The following is a 13415-nucleotide window of genomic DNA, read 5'->3' on the forward strand; positions in this document are numbered from 1 at the left end:
AGAGAAACAATGCATTCCCAAGTAACACAAAAGTAGCTGAATATTGTTTGAATAATAGAGCATGCCGTACTGTATGCTGAATAAGGTAGCTGTATATCGTCTGTATAAGCGCTATTACAGACGTTATACAGAAGGTTTGGGCGCAAAGTGGGCAGTGCCCACGCCGCTTATTACTGAATAACAGTAATGTAATAGCTGTATAAGTGTATGCCCATTGCCCACACATTGAATCGCTGAATAACACTTGTATAGAGGCTGTCAAAAGCTTCTATACCGCTTTTAAACCAAACTTATCCAGCTTTGTACACAATGCATCAGTTATTCACAAGTTATGAAGCTTTTGGTACCAAAGTGCAATTTTACGGAAAATATATTCAGATATTTGTGTTAAATCAATGATTTGTCTTCCATTTTAATTTGTGAACTCGTGTCTAAGTGTAGTTTCTGAAGTGAATACTTACAAAATAAGGAGGACATCACCCATATATTTATTTGATGTTTACATAACTTCAATTTCATTTGCGCATGCGACTTTACTGTTAATATATATATACATTTCATTTAAAATTTTAGAGCGCCGCGTAAATAATGCACTGTTTAAAAAGTAAATACCGAAAATTTAAATTTGTATTTTTTTTGCGGTGTTTAGATGTTTTAGTGATAGAAAATGTACTTTAACAAGTTATGATACGATAAAACTAGTTTTATAAATGAATAAAAATGGGATTTTCAGTTCATTTTAATTCTATATAATTGTACAGCTTAGAATATGAGCAACCGTAATGGCGTCCGACTATGCTGAATATAAGCTGCTGCCACAGCTATTATTGTGCTAAATTTCTGAATAAGCATTCACATTATTCGCGTTACTAAGCTACATGTTAGATAATAATGGTTTTAGAACAACAAGTTTTGAATAACATCAGTATAATAGTAATTGTTTTCTCAATCTTAAAGCCTATTAGGGTTCTATACACAAATAGTAAAAACCACATAGATCCTCACTAGTTTGATGAGAAACATTATAGGTATGTAACACGGGCAATATTCAATCCTACTTCCTACTAATATTATAAACGCGATATAATATTTAAGTTATATGATAAATCTGGGGGCACGGCAGACTACACAGTTATTTTTTCCGTTATCAGTTCCGACAAATATGTAGTAGGTAAAGGTATACGCAAAGATGTACGACGTGAGTACGAAGATGTGTATAGTATGAGTATGGTGTGGTTACGAGTATGGTATGAATATGAATATGGTATAGGTGCGAAGGTGCGGGTATATTAGTAGCGGGTATCACGGGTATGAGTACAAGTATAGTTTGGTATGGGCAGTATTGTTTAGGTATGAATACGAGTATAGTGTGGGATAGGTATGAGTAGACCCACTTGAAACCTAAAAACAGTCTGTTCAAAATCGACAGGAGAATCGATTTCGCTATATTTTAATGGGGGTGATTATTTTATTTTTCTCATACCCAGTCCAGTCTACAAGTTTTTAATGCAACAATATCAATAACTAGCATTTGACACCTTGTTTGCCAACTAGCAACAACCTTAAATGGCCATTGGTAAACTTTATCTCGTTGCAGTAAGGGATGCAAATGGTCAGTTAACAGTGTTTACGATGGTAGCTAGCAATTGCTAGCTACCATCGTAAACATTTGTAAAACAATTGTTTTACATCATTAGAACGACAATGCATCTTGTGTAAAATAACCAATCGAAGAGAATTGTTAAGAAAACTAAACCTCAATTTTTTAAAATAATGGTTGGATTAAAGAATAAATACGCAAGATGCGTTCAAACTAAAATAAAAACACGCTCAAGCTCAAGGCAATCAGGCTCAAGTAGCACTGTTGACCGTGTATAAAGCTACGGAACCCTCTCCACCGCGCACTTGTTGATACTAAGCAGTAGTTTGAATAGCGCTACTCATTGCGTTCATTTTGCAGCTTTTAGCAAGAAAAGATAGTATATGTGTACTAAAATCGCTATAACTTAAGTATAAGTGTTGTTTTAGTATTTATTATTCAGACGTTATGTCTATAAAAGCCATAATTAACCCATATATGCAGCTACTTAATAACAAATAATATGTGAATTTCATTACAGCTTCCAGTAATAGCGTCCACCTTTATTCAAAAACTAGCATTAAAACAGAAACTGCAACCGCTTTTATACAGTTGAAAGTCTTCACCGACGCTTCTTTTCAGCATTTAGTAGCCACTATCACATTTTTCTTAATATTGTCTGCTTAATATCTCACAACACAGAATATATCAATGACCTTTTATTTATGTAGACGTGTGACGTTCATAGTTGATAAAACTAAAATTTGATCCAACGATTTTGACAACTTGACAGGTTGGCGTCACCCATACGACTAACTAAATATAGGTTCCGGAACCTATATTTAATGGCTCACGATCGTGCGCCTGGTACCATATCTACCTCAATTTACTTACATCTATGGAATATATACAGCTAATTGCTGCTAATGCTGCTATTATGCAGCTTTTAGCAACCACAAATGCTTTAAGCTGAATTATGTCTGACTAACTGTGTAAGAAATAAGTATTATTCAGCTTTAATATGCAAAACCGATACTATGCAAAATGTATTCAGCATTTATTGGTATATAGGCCCCACTAGGCCTTCTTATTCCGAATTTAGTAATTTCCACCGCTTATACACAAAATTTATGCAATCTTAATTTGAATAAGATGATAATTTTACTCTATTATCCTGCTTGTGTGTTACTTGGGTTTAATCTTGCTTTCCTTGTCTGTTCATGTCACACGTGACGTACCTATTTAATTCATTTGATTGTTGACTGTTTTACTACCTAATATTGCTTTGTCAAGATACGCGTTTTGTACAATTAAAGCGAATAAAACAAGATGTAATTAAGTCAGATGTAAAATATTATTTACTACTCTTTATGGTTTTTCATAAGGTGCAAAATCCATTCAATGGGAATTTAAATAAATAAAGTTTCGACAGGGTGGCAATTCCATTTTGGCGGATAAAGCGAAACAGAATAGTTCTATCGAACCAGCTTACAAATTTTCACGAGAATCAGTTGAGAAATGTGTTCTGCAAAGGAGATTTTTGCCCAAGCTGAAATTACAAATTGGCTAGTGCACATTCGCCAAAAATATTTATATTTAGTGAAACGGAGACCTTTGCTAACGTTCGGCCAATGATGGTTTAGGTACAACTATAAAAAATGGTTGTCCCTGCTGTAATTTTAATATCTTTATATTTCAACCGGTATACATATTTAATTAGAATTCAACCACTATAGTTTTACATTTAAAATTAATCGGTATCGCTAAACAATAGCGGTACCTTACTACTTATATGATACGTTCACGACATCGGTATCTGCATAACTTGATTGTTAGTACCTAAACTAACCTGGAAAATAATCTCAAAATCACCGAAACATTTATGTACAGTCACCTGCAATAATATGTTACGTCATTGGCGCCAACTTTGCCTCCAGGGAAACTTTGCCCAAAACGACAATTTTAAACAAATTCGTTAATGTAGAAAAATTTATAATAGTTATGGCCACCCTGCTATTTTTAATAGAAAATAGGTTATATTTCTGACAAAACTATATACCAAACTTGTGCATAACTTGACTTGGGAATTTTCAGCGAGTTAACTAATATAGGGTATATTTTGGCGGGCAAAAAATTGATAAATAAGGAATGCAAGTAGAAAAATTTGAGAACCCTTTAACAAATATTTCCGGGTTTGAGTTATAACACATGAAGCATAGATTATATTTATTGAGATTTAAACTAAAAAGGCCTAAATACACAAAAGTTTTAGCGGTGGGCAAAGTAATCCGGTAATTTGGCATCCATACCAACATTGCCCACCACCAAAAACGGATTAGGGTTGTCACTTTCATCTAATTTACCCAACTTCGCAAGTAAAAGAAGGTTATGTTTGTACACTAAAATAAGTTTATAAATATATACTGTATTGATTTGTCTTATTATCCTTTATTTAGATGTTTTATCCCGTTAACGAATGAAAAACACAACAAAAATCATATTATTAAACTATTGTAACAGATTTTCTCAAAAGTGACAACCCTAGCCTTTGTAAAATGCTTAGGCGAGCCTTATTTGGAAATGGGCAAAAACGGGTAGGCAACATTGCCCAGCAAATTTATTTAAAAGTTTTTACACTTATGTGCTAAGTTATTAACAGGGAATGGTAGGATTGCCCAAAACCTTTAAGTGATCCTTAGACATCATCATCATACGAGCTGTATTTGAATACCAAATTGACGTGGGTAATGTTGGCAAAAACCCCGGATATCTTTGCCCGCCCTCTAAAACGCAAAAAAATGGGTGAAAATACGATAAAAAAATATTTTTCAAATAAACTGATGCGTTTGATCACAATGGACGTGCTGAGCAAAAAAAGTCATAAGATGTGATTTGTTTTTTGAGAAATTCGTGTTTTTTCAAAAAAAGCGGGCAAATTGGTGATAATGACGGTAACTACTCTTCGAAGGCCGCAAAAATATGTGACATGCTCTTATGGTTCTACAAATAAGATCGTGTCAGATATTTTTGCGGCCTTCGTTGTGTAATATAAATTGCAGGTGACTGTACATTTGGAATAATTATTTTATTTAGTTTCAAGTTTAGTACGATAATACTTCAGATATGCAATATGCACAAAATGTAGACCTACTTAATCGAAATAAAACATTGCTTTTTATAGTAAATTTATTAAACATTCGATACATAGGTATACATAACAATAACCAGGCCACAGCGGTATTGGCCTGTAAGCTTCATCTCGGTCTCCAAAGCCGCAAAAACTCGCTAGTACTTAGTGCTGGTCTAGCCGTTATTTTTTCTTGAAGATTTTCAGAGAACAGCACTTACACGCATTAAACATATAGACGGAACTAACGGCATAATCATAATCATTTATTCGTCGCGATCCATGGTATTACAGATCTAGGTACAAGACTTTCAGGTATTACTTATACGAATTACATAACCCTTCCTGTTAATAGGCAATATTTTAAGATAAAAGTTCTATAATATAATACAAGATTACAATTGTCATCAAAATTCATTGACGTACAGAAGTCAAATACGTTTTTAAAATGCCGTTAAATGAATATCAGCATAATGAAAATTAATCCCAATCAGTAAAGATGAGTCTTTAAACTTTTTAAGCGAGTTTTGAAGGAACATAATACTTAAATTCGACTGTAATCGTATTGTTTTAAGATAGTTTACTGCGGTTTTCAACCATTATGACCCGTAAATAACAGCAAATCAAATTTAAATGAGACGCGAGCTGATATTTATGTAGGTACCCTATTTTTGAAATACAATTTATCTACTGGTATGCTTTCTCGTGTGCGTATATGATTTAATGTCAATATAATTGTCAAAAGCAAGCAAATCAAGCTGTCATTTTCATTTGAAGAATATACGTGTGCTCCGGTGCAGCCCCAGCGGGCATCTGGCTTGAAGAAGAATTTTGAGTGATGTCGTCAATGTATGGAAATTGTTCGAAAGTTTACATTTGAGATTGAATTTCTGTGTTGTCCTTGTGAGTAAAAACATAAATCGATAATAAATTGGTAGTTGAATTATCTAGCTTTCAAAATCACACAATAATTCAATTACTGTCAAAGACAAAATTGTTTTGCTTGTTTCTCAAACGGAACTCCATATTTTGATTTTTTGAAACTTTTAGTGTCGATTTGTAGAGAATAACAGCAAATTAAAAATATAATGGCATGAAGAGTCGGTACACGGTCTCTTCGTGAACAAATTTACGAGTAATTTAATGCAATTATTAAACATTTATTGTACAAATTATGGTCACAAAGTGAGGTCTAAATCGAAAACGTCATATACCGGCCCCTTAAAGGCGGGTATTCGTCGTTTTTGATTGACACTGTTTAAAAAAATATAAAAAAATATTATGCTTAAATGTAACTTGTAAGCAGATTTGTATTTTATTTTCATATAATATAAATATAATATAGCGACAATTTTTAATATTATAATTTTTTACTTTTTTCTTTATTTATTTTTCATCTCAAGTTAGGTTATTTATAATATGAATATAAAAGTAAAATATAAAAACACTTACAAAACGATAAAAAATACATATAAACACATTATAAAAAACCTAACCTAGGGTGCCGCCAGCAGCGGGGCAAGGCCCAAGCTACCGGTGGTCAGGGCCGCAGAGAGAGGAACCGGCGGACTATCCGCGCCGTGTCCAAGATCACCGCCTTCTGCATCTGACCCTTGATCCAACCACCTAGCGAGAGTCTCTCAAGATGTTGGTCGAGACTCTTCGCTATTAGACCGTTCACTGAAACGACTATCGGGACAATGATCGTCAAATCAACATCCCACATGGCGGTTATCTCGTGAGCCAAGTCTAGGTACTTACTGGACTTGTCCTTCTCGGCCTTAACGAGATTCTCATCATGGGGGATGGTGATGTCAACGAGCACAGCCCGACGTTGCGATCGATCTATTATCACTATGTCAGGCTTATTGGCTACAATAGTCCTGTCAGTGATGATAGATCGATCCCAATAGAGCGTGGCACGACCATTCTCGAGAACAGGCGCAGGTAAGTACTTGTAGTACGGTACTTCGCGGTCCACAAGGCCATATAGAAGAGCAAGTTGCTGGTGAATAATCCTGGCTACGAGATTATGTCTGTGCAAGTACTCGCCTTTAGCAAGATGAGAACACCCGGAAATGATATGCCTGAGTGACTCTCCGGGACGGCGGCATGCCCGACAAATTTAATGTCGACCGTACCGTCCTTCAGGATATATTTCCGATAGTTGTTCGTCATCATCACTTCGTCCGCAATTGCACAGGCAAAACCCTCGGTTTCTCCGAAGAGGTCCCCGAATCGTAACCAGTTCACCGACGCGAGCAGGTCCACATCGGGTCCCGTGAGGGCTTTGTAGAACCGCCCGTGTAGCACCTTACTCTCCCATGCCGCCTTGCGATCCGCAGTACTTAGTACCACAGGTTTGCGCCAGTTCTCGTTTGCCAAGGAGAGCGACGTGAGGTTCCTGTCTACTGCCACTACATCACGATTTTTTTTATTATTAAAGACCTCTCGACGAGTATAGGCCTCCTCCATTTCTCTCCACTTTTTCCTATCTTGGGCTATTTTTGTCCAGTCGTCGTTTGTAAACTTTGTAAGTTCGTCCGCCCTATCTTTCTAAAGGGTGATCTCTCTTTTTTTTACCGGGAGGGGGGAGGGGGGGTAGCCCATGCTGAGATTCTTTTAGTCCACCATTCTTTGTCGTGGCGTGAAACATATCCGGCCCATCTCCATTTAAGCTTTTTGCAGTGGGTTAGAGCGTCAATGACTTTTGTCTTCCTCCTTATCTCGGTATTTCGTTGCCTGTCGAGTTTCAGATTAAGAATAAGTACGATAAGTAGGTACTTCGTTCCATGACTCTCTGGCATGTTTCAATTTTTCTTTTTGTGTGTGTGGGTGTTGTAGATCCAAGTTTGGCTTCCATACGATTTCCAAACAATTCGAACTTTAAGATGCGTCAACTAATAGATCTTGAACAGCGACGGAATATACTATAGACATCGCTCTCTGTTCGGTACTTTTGTATATGTACGCACAAATACTACGTATTTTCTTTTCATTATTTTTAAATCGGTTAAGACTTTAATCAACTAGCATGTAAGCCTGCTACGAAACGCTTTTATGAAAGCGCGCAACACTGGAAGCTCGAGTGTTGCCATATTTTACATTCCTAACGATATCAAAATCGAAACGCCGCCGCCGACTGCTCGCTCCGAAAGCTTGAGCTAATATATAAAACCAAATTCAAAGATCAAAGTGTTCAGCACAAATAGAAGAAGTCTAACGACGCCAGCCTATGAGATTACTACATTCATCATCGAAGGACAGGGGCCCCTGGGTAGCGGTATCCACGTCACACACCAGCGGGCTCAGCACGGTTCCATTTTTATCGACTATCACTATGCGCGTCCCTTTCGCACTTACATACTTGTTAGAACGTGACAGGCATGGTGACAAGGGATAAAAACGCGACCGTGCTAAGCCGCCAGGTTAGTCCCAAATTCTGGATATAGCATATAGTCTAGATATCAAAATATTCAACATAATTGTGTTCGAGCCGGATATTACTATCTGGTATCGTTTTATACTTAATATTTGTGCTGTACAATAGTAATTTCCAGTAAATTCCTTTGTCTTTGTTCGTAAGCTAGCGAGAACCTACCTCCGCTTACAATTAAGTATAAATATCGAGTTTCCGACTACGTCGTGCGATATTTCTCAAAAATACTGATACGTACAGTTAGATCTCAACGAGATCATTCTAAGTATATATAGTTTTGTATGGTTTTGAGAACTTTTTGCGAAATTACATTCGTATTTATTTCCGAGAACCGGGCGGTAGTTACATACAGCGGCGCGCGAGGAATCATTTATCTGGTATTAATAGGTCTAAATATAGTTTGTCGCAACTCTTTTCTTTATTTTGTACAACGTACATTACATTACATTTAGTATTTACGTACTTAAGTGTATTTTTAAGGTTCAGGTATAACGTACCGAAAAACCAAGTTATCGTTTGCTGTCACAATTACAGTATCGAATAAACTGTCGCTCGTATTGCGTACGGCACAGAGTTCACATTTCTTTAGCTCGGGTTCTACCGACGGGAAATACTATCTTTGTCTTTAACATTGCATGTTAAAATACAACTTACTTTTAATTTGCGACAAATTGTATTACTATTTTATTAACTAACTAACACTTTGCTAGTACCTAGCCATTTTAGAGATCTTAAAACTTAACATAACGTATATACTATACATAGTTTAATCATCTCTTATCTCGTGATAACATTATTATTTTACACAGTATAATAACTCAATTTTTTGACAACCGGTCTGGCCTAGTGGGTAGTGACCCTGCCTGCGAAGCCGATGGTCCTGGGTTCGAATCCCAGTAAGGGCATTTATTTGTGTGATGAACACTAATATTTGTTCCTGAGTCATGGGTGTTTTCTATGTATATAAATATGTATTTATCTATATAAGTATGTATATCGTCGCCTAGCACCCATAGTACAAGCTTTGCTTAGTTTGGGGCTAGGTTGATCTGTGTAAGATGTCCCCAATATTTATTTATTATTTATTTATTTATTTATTAATTTCTTACAAAATGACCGCTATGGAGATTGAACAATTGACATTCGAACGTGATTTAGCGATTAACAATATTCAAAAAATTGTAGACTGTTCGAATAATGCAGCCGAATTCCGAGTTCGAGTTAAAGATTCGATCAAAAAATCATTTTTCCAAGTTCAAGCGAAAATTGAAAAGTTATCAGCAAAGAATGAGTCATTCAACCGCGATGATAATTTAGCTGTGAGAAATCAATTCGATTCCTTGTATTTTAAGGTGCAAGTTGCCTTAGATACACTTAAGGAGGAGCGTATAAACAAAGCATTGCGTCATTTACGTCTGCTTGCGGCGGACTTAATGGGGTGTCACATGCGAGTTGCTGCGCTCAGCAATCAACTCAATCGCATATTCGTTTACCGCGCTTATCGCTTCAAACATTCACAGGTGTTTTAACTGAATGGAATGCTTTCTATGATTTATTTAAATCACTTGTACATGACAACGTCACTTTAACAAATGTCGAACGCTTCCGGTATTTGTTATTGTTTTTAAAAGATGAACCGTATAATCTTAATATCAAGTCTATTCCTGTTACGGATTCTAATTACGAAAATGCCTTACAGGTATTAATTTCGCGTTATGAAAATAAACGAATTATTTCAACAAAACATTTTGACAACATGTTTGACTGTGAGTCAGTTAACGAGAAAAATGTTGAATCAAGTTTACGTAACTTGATGAATAGTTATCACGAGAATATAACTGCTTTAAAATTATTAGGTTTACCAGTTGACGACTGAAGTTTCGTACTTTTAAATATTTTGCTACGCAAAATTACACCTAATATTCGTAGGCGTTTTGAATTATCATTGAAAACTTCATGTGAAATTCCTGACGTGACCGAATTACTCGATTTCCTCGATAAGGAATTAGCGGCATCTGAAGTGATGACCGCGTCCGCGCGTACTGCAAGTACATCCGCGGGGCCTGCGCAGCGCGCGGCGCCCGCACTCGCTGCTGCTGGCGGAGCGGCCGGCTCGGCCCGGTCAGCTGCGGTGGGGTGGATTTCAAAATCCTGCGAAAACTTATGGTTCGGTCTTTATAAAAAAAACTAGTAGGTTGTGCGAGTTGCAACTTTTTTATATGTTTTTAAGAACTATTATCTTCATGTTCCTTCAATTACCATCTCCAATAACTTAATAGTTTTTTTTATATAAAATGTTTTATGTGTCTAAAATCATCACCGTCTACCGGAAAAATCTGAACCTTATTGTTTGCAGTGAAAATTATAGCATACCTATCGTACGATTGCGATTTTTCTTTTACTTATATCTTTTCCATGTTGTTGTTTAACACATGGGAAAATATGCAATAATTCCTTCACCGAGAAAGTACATTTAAAAATATTTAAAATTTTGTCACGAATATTCGTCAACACCGTCATGGTAATGTCAATGTGAGCTTATCTCCGTGTATGAACAACGAAATACCGCTAAAGGTCCTTGCCCTATTTTTCACTTTAATATAGAATGCCAAAAATGATTTCACTATAAAGTCACATCATTGAATCGTGAGAAATATTACGAACAAATTTGTAAAACGTAGTTTGTCACAACAGAGCATCATCACCGTTATGCTTTGGTTTAAAAAAGTTACAAATGATATATTAGAAATAATTATTGAAATGAATGGCAAACTACATGAAGTTTATTGTGTAGCATAGATATTAACTACTATTATTCGTATTCTAGAAATAAAAACAAGAAACTCTCAAATCGTCAACATCATACCCATCATCACCGGGAAAAAATGACGACCGGTGATGATTTCATGTGTATGGTGATGACGGTTCTCAGAAACTTTTCTAGTTATTTTATTAAGCTGTATGTTTGAAAAACGTTCTCTATGTCTTCTAACACTATATAATGTCTACCTTATAAATGTAGAATAAATGTAGAAGAAGATATGACTATTTTTTTCACACAAGAGGATGGTTAGTTTTAAATAACATTTTGACTGAAGTAGGCAAAATTTAGGTCACTTAGAACTTAGAACATACAAATGTTTATTTTTTATTATCTAATAATGTAAATCGTGCAACTTAGAGTCTGTAATTGCATGTCAGTCGTGTTAAAACAAAGTATTTAAACAAGCAACATATATTAAGTTTTAAGCGACCATAGGCTACGGTACTGGCTCACTATCGTAATGGCCTTATGTTTTTTGATAATATTATATTAATTGATGTATATAATTACAGCAATTAATAATTATACCATTGGGTAGTCACCAGACCCAATACCTAACATTTTGTAACTTATGACATGCATTACAAGTAGGGGTCTTGCGACTTATAAAACACTAATTATATATTAATGTTTAGCTATTAAACAATATATATATGGATTTAAATCATTATAGCTATTTTTAAAGTTAATTTATAAAACAACAAAAATACAAACTTATGCAATGAATCAAATTATTAAAAAAAAGTAATATATCATAAAAATTAAGCTCACTGGTAAGCCAGCAATTTTATAATATGATATAAATACCAAATTATGCAGTAGATAAAAGAAGATACGGGTTTAAACTGATAATAAGAGTACAATATTGTTAATATGATTTAACATTGAAAAAACCCAAAAAAATAAATGAATACATAAATTGCCTATTTCGGAATATAAATTATTTAAAATTATACAATAAAAATACTTGTTATATATTTGTTTATATGAATAAAATGTATTTTTTATAATTTTCTAAAAATAATTTATGTATCTAGTCTTATGTTCAAAAACATGTTATTTGTAATGTTTATTAAAGTTCTAAAGCCTTACAATTAAAAAAAGTTTTTGTTTTTTTAATACGTTTTTAATACATATATAAATTAGTTCCCAAATCGTCATTACCGTACATGCAGTGTCATTACCGTCTATAAAAGAGTCATTACCATACCATGATTGTCATCACCATCTTGCGTTTTTATTTTCCGAAAGCGATAACTTCAAATATAAGCCACAAATGATTGTATAAATACCATAAATATCCTCAATATACAGCCCCCTATTACTTTACCCAGCTAGAATCGTGTTAAATTAAACATTAAAAAAAAAATTTTTTTGTATGGTGAAATTTTTGGTGATGAAATCCACCCGGTGACGTCATCGCGCCATGCTATGGCGGGAAAACGTGCAATGTCGCTTACTCGCGCGCACTCCGATGTGCAATATAATTAATGTTAAACGAACTTACCTGTACGTGAAGTTCAATCATAATTACTCGAAGGGTTTCGTTCGAAGATATTAGCATATATTACACATGTAGTTTCACAACAGACTCGCCATTTCGCACTATATTTTGGAGAAACAAAACGCAAATAAAGATAAAAAAAAAATTGGGGTAGAAGTAATTATCGCTTTGATATTCCACCCGCGCCAAGGCGCCATCATTCTGTTTGGAGAGATGCTGAGCTGTTTCCTACATTTATTTCACGACCTGGGGTCAGGCTAGTCCTAGGGCAGGGAGGGTTGCTAATATCTTCGAACGAAACCCTTCGAGTAATTATGATTGAACTTCACGTATAGGTAAGTTCGTTTAATCATTAATTACTTTCGGGTTTCGTTCTCGATATTAGCATATATTACACATGTAGATGTTTAGAGATAGTGTAGGTCGTGAAATATTTTAATAGATAAGTAGGTACTTATAATTAAAATATAGATGTAATGATTTGTATAGCATATATTTATCACACAAAAAAGAAATCTGTATTATCAATATTATTTGTAACGTTATAATCGGTTCCTAAGTAAGTAGGTACTAATGTTAATTACACCATGTTTATTTATACATAGATAATATTAATCATGAAGTATTTAATATATTTTTTATTTATTAACCAGCAGTTTTCCTAATGACGTCTAGACTTACCCCTAATTTAAATGCCTTGGAAGTAGACGCATGTCTAGTGCTGTGTGCAGTGAACAAAGTGGTGTCAATACCGGTGCATGATAATGTGTTTTTAATCCACCTACTTAAAGTCTGGGATGTAACCTTATTATGAGGTTTTCTGAATGAAATAAATAACGAATCAATATCACTTCGTATATTATTAGTTTTATCTAAATACGTTCTTAGGGTGCTTGCGGGACAAATCTGAGGCCTGGGCGAGAAAAATGGTAATGAAAGCAC

The 13415-nt window shown here is 34.9% G+C and overlaps 1 protein-coding gene across 2 annotated transcripts in view; it reads right to left on the bottom strand.

Moving 5' to 3' along the window:
• Positions 1-13415, bottom strand: part of LOC134791615 (uncharacterized) — a 106312-nt gene that overhangs the window by 9063 nt on the left and 83834 nt on the right. The window lies entirely within an intron of this gene.

Source organism: Cydia splendana, chromosome 1 (assembly GCF_910591565.1).
Source record: "Cydia splendana chromosome 1, ilCydSple1.2, whole genome shotgun sequence".
Lineage (NCBI taxonomy): Eukaryota > Metazoa > Arthropoda > Insecta > Lepidoptera > Tortricidae > Cydia > Cydia splendana.